Source organism: Budorcas taxicolor, chromosome 1, assembly GCF_023091745.1.
Source record: "Budorcas taxicolor isolate Tak-1 chromosome 1, Takin1.1, whole genome shotgun sequence".
NCBI lineage: Eukaryota > Metazoa > Chordata > Mammalia > Artiodactyla > Bovidae > Budorcas > Budorcas taxicolor.
In genome coordinates, this window is record NC_068910.1 from 164,189,041 (window position 1) to 164,198,931 (window position 9,891).

The window sequence follows — 9,891 nt, forward strand, 5'->3', positions numbered from 1 at the left end:
GAGATTTGGTTCATGATACTATCTTTAACTATTTATACTTATTTCTTTTTATAATTCTATTGGAGTATAGTTGATTTACAACTTTATTAGGTTTAGGTGTACAGTAAAGTGATTCTGTTATTCATATATGGATATTCGTTCTTTTTCAGATAGGTTATAAAAATGATAAAATTTTTTCTTCATAGGTTTGAGATTTAAATTTTAAAAACAGAATGCACATAAAACAATCTTACTACTGTGGCAGAGACTCCTCTCTAGTGAAGGCTTTTGAGCGTGGTTTTGAGATGTTGCTGGACAGTGGGAGCCTAGCTGAGCACTTCGTTTCACCTATCATTGCATTTATCGAAGTGGAGCCTTGTAGTTAGTTCTCCTTAGTGGAATTTGAGTGGAGGTGAGTGTCACTTGTGAGTCTGTTTCTGACTGCTGTCTTCTCTTGTTCCAGCTAGATGCAAATGCTCAAGGCCACCCTAGAAGTCCTATTTAACAGAAGACAGAGGTCTGCTAGCCTGGGTACCTTTGTCATCGTATGTTACAGACCTTGCTGCTGGGTCCAAAGCCAACCAAAAATACCAGCTTGGGACTCATGTAAGCAAGAGTTAGTTCCATTTTCAGGTCCAGTAACAACCTGGAGTTAGGTTGTTAGTGACAATGGTGAGGGTTGATTTGGTACTTTTAAAGTGGTGATTCTACAAAGTAGAGAAAGCATGTGGTGTAACTTGAAATTGCAAAAACAACAACAACACAGACATAGCAGGCTGAAAGCAGCAGAGTTTGTTAAGCTGTGGAACTCTTTGGTAAACTGTTGCTTGTGATAAGCTGGAAAGCAGACCGTGTGTGTACAAACCTAGTATCTAGCCAGAGATGACATTTCACATCTCTCTTGAACTTGGTGGAGTACTGGGTCAGGAAGATTCCCCTGGAGAAGGAAATGGAAAAATTCCAGGACTCTTATCCAAAAAATCCCATGGAAAGAGTAGCCTGATGGGCTACAATCCACGGAATTGCAAAGAGTCAGACATGACTGAGAACTAAGCGTGCATGCACACACACACACACCCCAAGTGGAATATGAGCAGAAATGTCACCTGTTCCCTCTGGCCACAATGATTAGGAAGCAAGTTTGCCTACTTATCTTTCTCTTCTGTCCACCCTGTTTTCTGCATATCAACTCTTAGGATGAAAATGAAAACCTTAGAAGACATCTGGGAGATGGCTTATCTCTGTCAGCCTGCGTCCCTGAATGATTGCATAGATCACAACCATTCTATTCTCTGTTATATCATCCTTGACCAGAGATTCCCACACTGTATTAGGGGCAAGAAATACACCGTACAATGCTAAGCCATGTTAAGTAGGTAGATAGAACTCACAAAAATAATATAATGTTTTCAATACATACGTTCCATGTGTTAACTTGTAGTGTATATTTTCTCATCCTGGCGCTTGAGACTTGGTAAGACAATATTCTGGAATGCTATTTCATTTTGCCTGATTCATGAAAAAACTCAGGAATTATCCAGCACATTTTCTCTAGCGAATTCCTCATCCCTGTGATAAAAGTGTATCTTTACCAAAAGAGAGAAAAGTATATAAAATACAGAAAGCTCACTAATGGGGTGCTTTTCTGGCTGCCACACAACTCTCTTAGTAAAAAAGCAACCTTTACCTCCTAGTTACTCTGTGTGTGTGTGTGTGTGTGTGTGTGTGTGTGTGTGTGTGTGTGGTGGAGATAGGGGCTGGGGGTTGAGGGTATCTTTAAAGATTTGTCCTGAAAAGGTTTTTGACTAATATAAAAAGTAGGCATCCTTTGCTTGCTTGCAAATGATAACTTAAAAGCATGTGCTCAATGCTTCAGAGAAAATGACAAAAAAAATTTGCAAGTATTAGATCTCAACAATCATTTTTGGAGATAAATACACATTATTCTGGATAATAATATGCATATTATATTTGCATTCTTCAGCTTGTCATGGTTTGTATCACATTATTCATATTCTTTGTGTCCATGAAAATATATAGGAAAAAACATTTCTGGCGATTAAGTTTGTTTTATAATTGAGAGCTTATACTCACAGAGATCTTACTATCACTAAGTAATGTATACACAATATCTTACATAATCCTCATATTTTTCTTTCACCCTTTGTAAAATGATAAAATTAAAATCAAAATATTAAGACACTTTGCTCTAGGGCACATGTGGAGTATAAATAACAGAACTGGTATTTGACTTCTAATACATCTACCTGCCAATGTAGGAGACACAGGAGATGCAAGAAACTTGGGTTCTGTCTCTGGGTGGGGAAGATCTCCTGGAGAAGGAAATGGCAACCCACTCCAGTTTTCTTGCCTGGAAAATTCCAATAGACAGAGGAGCCTGGCAGGCTACAGTCCACGGTGTCAAAAAGTTGGACACACAATTTCTGGCTTCTCTGACTCCAGACCTCACTTTTAATTACTAAGCTAGTACTTCTCACACTTCGATTGCATCAGAATCATCTGGAACCCTTGTCAAACCAGATTGTTGGTTCCTGCCTCCAGGGTTTCTGATTTGGGAGGTCTGGATTGAGTCCTAAGTATTTACATTTCTAACAAGTTTTCAGATGGTGCTGATGCTGCTGGTCTGGAAACCATACTTTGAGAACCACTGAAATAGGATATACTTGCTTCTCTTCTATGATCTTTTATTTTTACTTTTTTCTGCTATACTCAGAATGACCTAATAATCAGTATGATCAGAAAGGAACCACGAGAACACATGATTTAAGGAAGAAAGAGGTCAATGGCAAAAGATTACATTAAAATCCAAATGAAAGAAGGTAAATAAATTGCAAAGGTGATGATTCCTCATTGCATGAAGAATGAATGCAAGACTGCAGCCAATATTTAAAGTCTCTTATAAACTAACACCAGATTTCTAGACTAATCTTCACTCATCTGTGCTTGGTCATCCAGCACTTCTACAATCTCTCATCTTGGGTGGTATCTACTAATGGATACTAAAGGATACCTCCTCTGCCTAGAAATGCTTTTCTCTCCCTTCTTGCAAAATCTGTCGAAGGTCTAGTTGTGCTTCAAGATTTAGTCCAAATAGTTCCTTTCCTAAAACAGCCATCCAAGTCTCTCTTGATGTCTACTTCTTCCCACCAAAATTCTTCCCTGTATCATCAAAATTATTGAGTTGTTCAGATAACAATGGGTCCAGGAAGAGTTGCATGTTTTAATTGCACGTAATGAAATTTCATTCATATTTGTTTCCCATAGGATTTAGGAGTCTGCTGCATACTGGTGGTTGCTCAGTGCTGCTGCTTCTGCTAAGTCACTTCAGTCATGTCCGACTCTTTGCAACCCCATGGACTGCAGCCTACCAGGCTCCTCCATCCATGGGATTTTCCAGGCAAGAGTACGGAAGTGGGTTGCCATTGCTTCTCTGGGTTGCTTAGTGAAGGCTCATCAAATCCAAATAATTAAAGAAGATTGTTCAGTTCAGTTCAGTTCAGTTGCTGAGTCGTGTCTGACTCTTTGGGACCCCATGAATCGCAGCATGCCAGGCCTCCCTGTCCATCACCAACTCCCAGAGTTCACTCAGACTCACGTCCATCGAATCAGTGATGCCATCCAGCCATCTCATCCTCTATCGTCCCCTTTTCCTTCTGCCCCCAATCCCTCCCAGCATCAGTCTTTTCCAATGAGTCAACTCTTCGCATCAGGTGGCCAGAGTACTGGAGTTTCAGCTTTAGCATCAGTCCTTCCAAAGAACACCCAGGACTGATCTCCTTTAGAATGGACTGGTTGGATCTCCTTGCAGTCCAAGGGACTCTCAAGAGTCTTCTCCAACACCACAGTTCAAAAGCATCAATTCTTCGGCGCTCAGCTTTCTTCACAGTCCAACTGTCGCATCCATGCATGACCACTGGAAAAACCATAGCCTTGACTAGACGGACCTTTGTTGGCAAAGTAATGTCTCTGCTTTTGAATATGTTATCTAGGTTGGTCATAACTTTTCTTCCAAGGAGTAAGCATCTTTTAATTTCATGGCTGCAATCACCATCTGCAGTGATTTTGGAGCCCCCAAAAATAAAGTCTGATACTGTTTCCACTGTTTTCCCATCTATTTCCCATGAAGTGATGGGACCGGAGGCCATGATCTTCGTTTTCTGAATGTTGAGCTTTAAGCCAACTTTTTCACTTTTCACTCTTCACTTTCACTTTCATCAAGAGGCTTTTTAGTTCCTCTTCACTTTCTGCCATAAGGGTGGTGTCATCTGCATATCTGAGGTTATTGATATTTCTTCTGACAATCTTGATTCTAGCTTGTGCTTCTTCCAGTCCAGCATTTCTCATGATGTACTCTGCATAGAAGTTAAATAAGCAGGGTGACAATATACCGTCTTGATATACTGTTTTTCCTATTTGGAACCAGTCTGTTGTTCCATGTCCAGTTCTAACTGTTGCTTCCTGACCTTCATATACGTTTCTCAAGAGGCAGGTCAGGTGGTTAGAGTCACCAATTCAGGTATATATTTGCCTTATCAGACTGTATGAGGGCCCCCAAATTATAGATAATTGTATAAAGTAGAATTTTTTGACTATGAATAATATTGTTTCCAAAAAAGTAACTTAAAATGACAAAAATTTATTTCTGTATCAGATCAAAGCAGGCTGGAGGTTGTCAGTCCCCAGCTGATATAGAGCTCTCATGACTGTACGAGACTCAGCCTCTTTAGTAACTCCATCTCTGTGGTGGTGTATCTTAGCTCAGGCCGCATCAATGAAACGCCGTAGACTGGGTAGGTTAAACACAGACATTTAATTCTCACAGTTAGTGTGGTTGAGAAATCCACAATTAAAGAGTTCCCTTTACGTGATATGACCTTGTTTTCTACTTGCTTTTCAGCTATTTAATTACAATGGGCTGTGATATTATCTTCACTGGATTCCTTCTGCTTGGGGTTGTTGTCCTTATTGGATTCATGGATTAACATCAAATTTGGACTTTTTGACCACTATTTTTCCAAGCATTTTTTTTTCTCTCCCCACATCTTCTGGACTTCCACTGCCTGTAGGTTAACTGCATTACATCACTCCACAAGACACTGTGGCTTTATGTTTTTCTTTATAAATTAGCGTGCATAGATTCTATTTTAATGTCTTTAAAGTTCAATAAATTTTTGTTCGGCAGAATCTAATCTTCATTGAATTCCATCCAGTGAATTTTTTACTACAATTTTTAGCTCTAAAAGTTTCATTTAAAAAAATATTTTCCGGGCTTCCCTGGTGGCTCAGTGGTAAAGAGTCTGCTTGCCAATGCAGGTGACATGGGTTTGATTCCTGATCTGGGAGGATCCCACATGCCTCAGAGCAACTAAGCTTGTCCACTGCAACTACTGAGGCTGTGCTCTAGAGCCCCAGAGCTGCAGCTACTGAGTCTACACGCTGTAGACCCTGTACTCCAAAAGAGAAGCCATCACAATGAGAAGCTCACACACCACAACAGAGAAGACCCACTTACTGCAACTAGAGAAAAATCCACACAGCAACAAAGACCCAGCACAGCCATAAATAAATAAAATTATGCTTGAAAGTCTTCAATTTTTCTCCAGTTTTTATTTAGGATTCCCTTTAAATCTTTAAATATGTTTATAAAAGCTATTTTGAGTCCTTGTCAGTCCTATTCACTATTATTTTAGGGTCTACTTTTCCATTGGTTGATTTTCTTTTAATTGACAGAGGACATTTTCTGCTTCTTTGCACATGTAGTGATTCTGATTAGATGCTGGGCATTGTTAATATTGTTATTATATTTTGCTGCCTGCCTTTAAAGAGATTTGAGTTTCATTCTAGCAGCTCTAAAATTACTTGCAGATCAGCTTGATATTTTCAAAGCCAAAGACAGGAAATTCAGTTAAGATTCAGAAAATAATAACATGAAAGGGAAGAATGTGATTTACGTGTGAAAGGGTTAAGTCTTCAAAGAACTGGAAACTTCTTACACTGTTTTCCCTGCTGATAGTTAAAGTCAATATAAATAGTTATTTATTTAGTTTTATATCCATATTTTCTCATCTTGTCTCCACTTTGGAAAAAAAAGTCTAGAATTCAACAGAGAATATGTAGATACATATTTTTCCTCCATATCTCCTGCAATTTCACTGCAATCCAGATAGGCTACTTCTCAGGCTATTTCCTGACCTTTAACATCACCTTGAAGAGTGTGCATGCCCAGAGTGGAGAAACGAACAAGAAGGGAACTTTAGATACCTTTGTAAATATCAAATTTAGTGTGGAACTAATCACCTAAGAACAGACAGAATATGATTAAGTGAGTTTGACTCTGGTGCATTTTCAAGAGATTGTTAACAGATGAAATTGAGTTTGATCAGATTATCTAGAGATTATTGAAGAAAGATAATTTGGAAGTTGGGATATTTGAATTTTCTCAAATACACTAAATCACAGAATATATTCTCCTTTTAGAGATGTATCAGTTCAGTTCAGTTCAGTTCAGTCGCTCAGTCGTGTCCGACTCTTTGCGACCCCATGAATCGCAGCATGCCAGGGCTCCCTGTCCATCACCAACTCCCGGAGTTCACTCAGACTCATGTCCATCGAGTCAGTGATGCCATCCAGCCATCTCATCCTCTGTCATCTCCTTCTCCTCCTGCCCCCAATCCCTCCCAGCATCAGGGTCTTTTCCAATGAGTCAACTCTTCGCATGAGGTGGCCAAAGTACTGGAGTTTCAGCTTTAGCATCATTCCTTCCAAAGAAATCCCAGGGCTGATCTCCTTCAGAATGGACTGATTGAATCTCCTTGCAGTCCAAGGGACTCTCAAGAGTCTTATCCAACACCACAGTTCAAAAGCATCAATTCTTTGGCGCTCAGCCTTCTTCACAGTCCAACTCTTACATCCATACATAGAATTCTGCAATTCAATTTTGATTAGTATATTTATTTATGTACTTCTTGTACCAGGAGTGTGTGTATATATATAAATATATATATAAATAATATATACTTATATATGGTAAAAAAATCAGAGAAGGCAATGGCACCCCACTCCAGTACTCTTGCCTGGAAAATCCCATGGATGGAGGAGCCCAGTCTATGGGGTCACGAAGAGTCGGACACAACTGCGCGACTTCCGTTTCACTTTTCACTTTCCACTTTCCTGCATTGCAACCCACTCCACTGTTCTTGCCTGGAGAATCCCAGGGACGGGGGAGCCTGGTGGCTGCCATCTGTGGGGTCACACAGAGTCGGACATGACTGAAGTGACTTAGCAGTAGCATGGTAAAAAATATATCAAACTGAAAAATGCTAGAATAGTCCAGTTCTATATGGGAATATTCAAAAGAAAAAGTGATGCTAATCTTTGAAGAGATTTAATAAAGTAAGTTGCTAATTTATTCATTCTGTCTACCTGATAATGAAAAGTTAACAAACCAGCCCACTATATGAATAGATTATGTAAGCTTTCTCAGATTCAATTTAAATTTCACCAAAGTATATTATGCATTGGCAAATTTAAAGTAAGAAAGTAATTTCCCTTTCAGAAATTAGTAGTGTAAGATGCCACAAATATGTGAATTTGTTCAGATTAGTTAAAAGCCACAGCAAAATCTTGGTTTTGAAAAACTGTTTTATATTTTATGTTTTGACTCTTAATATTGTAATTTTTTAGTGTTTGGCTGTACTTTTCAAAGTATGGTCTGGGAATCCTTGGGAGCAACTGAGACTACATGAGTTCAAGCTATTTTCATAACAACATTATGAAGTTATTTGCCCATTTCACCCTCAGTCTCTCATGCATGTACAGTGAAAATTCCGTGGGATGTGGACAAATGATATAATACTGCAACAGACTGAACCAGACAGATGCAAAACTATAGCTGTCTTCTATTAGATGAGATATAAAAGAGGTATGAATAATGTAATGATATGCTTCTCTTTCCTGTAGTTTTAAAATTTGGAGAACAGTTTTTTAAAATAAAAATATACTATGTAACACATCGTAGATGTTTATTGTCATTTTACTTATTTTGTAAAAACATTTATTTATTTAGTTGGTTGACCTGGGTCTCAGTTTCTGCACATGGAGTGCTTGATCTTTGTTGCAGCATGTGGGATCTTTAGTTTCAGCATATGGGATTCAGCTCCCTATACCAGGGATGGAACTGAGGCCCCCAGCATCAGGAGCATGGAGTTCCAACCACTGGACTACCAGGAAATTCCCATATTATTGCCATTTTAAACTGAATTAATACAATTATTTTTAAAATTGTTCTTTTTTTCCTCTAGTATGAAAAAAACCTTTAAATATTTAAAATTATCTTAAAAGTGTGATTTTTTACATGTAGATAACTTAAAGCCAAAATGCTTACAGACCCCTAGCATACATGTACATAAGCCACATTGACATGAGATAGTTAAAGATTGTGCCATATGTTCAGTTATGTCTGACTCTTTGTGACCTCATGGACTGTAACCCACCAGGCTCCTCTGTCCTTGGAATTTTCTCAGGCAAGAATACTGGATTGGGTTGCCATTTCCTCCTCCAGAGGACCTTCCCAACCCAGGGATCGAAACCATGTCTCCTGTGTCACCTGTGCTGCAGGCAGATTCTTTCCCCGCTGAGCCATTAGTGAAGCCCCTAGTTAAAGATTACAAAAACAAAAACAAATAAATGAGATGAAAAACCAAGAGTATATGACACTGTGGAATAGGTACATCGCAGAGATATGTGTATAACGTGGATAACTATTTCAAGTACTGTCGCATCTCAGTCCCGTGTTTTGTTTTTTTTTTTTTGTCCTACCAGAAAAGGAAACAGAATAGCTATACAATCCTATATGTAATTACAGGATAGACTGACTGCAGAGCATGACTCCAGAGCAGATACTGATCTAGGAAGGGCAACAGAGAATTAATACAATTAAAAAATACATGAGAGTGAATAAGATGGCTGAGGAGTAGGTGTACGTGGAGTACATCTCTCTCCACGGATACATCAGGAATACACCTTCAGACACAGAAGTTCATGCAGAACACCAGCTGAGAGTGGACAGGAGTACCTGACCAGTGGAAAATAATATATAGAACCACACAAAACTCGGTAGGATGAAGGAACTCGGGAGAGAAACAGGAGTGTTACTAGAACTGGACCTGCCCTCAGTGGGTGAAGGAACTAAAGCAGGGATCTGATCCCCACATCAGGGCAGTTGTCTGAATCAGAGGAGAAACATTTAAGGCTGAGAGTGAAACAGCTGATCTGTGGCAGCCTAAATGGAATGAGAATCAGACAGTCCTTGCCGCAGCCATACATACCCTGGACTGGGATGCAGGTCCCCTAGAAGGCAAAGTGGCTGGGAACTGGAGCTTAGGGATGGGAAGAGATTGAGGTGGGAAATGCCTGTGGAGGAAAGCCAGGCAGTCATGGAAGCAAGGCAGTACTTGCTGAGTCATGCATAAGGGGTGGAGCCATCACCATAGCCTCTCTCTCCCCACACACCTTCAAGGGCAGCTGAACAATAGAGAGCCTGGCCCATCAAGAGCCTGAGGCATGGAACTACAGAGTAGGACTCCACCCATGGTGCCCCTTTAAGGGCCTGATGTGTTGATCTACAGAGTAAGACCTTAGCCTCGGGGAGCCCTCTATGTGCCTGACATGATGAACAAAAGGGACCCCAGGCAAGGGAGCCCTCTAAATGCCTGAATGGGTGGAGCTATGGAGAAAGAGTAGCAAAAGAGTCCTTCTGATTGCCAGCTACCAGAGGTTCAAAAAAGACTCTAATAGGGCCATAACTCCAGCAGCTGAGGCAGTCCGTGTTCCTGCACACTTAGTGACACTACAGTCCCCGTGACCCAAGCAGCTGTGCCAAATTCATGCTCA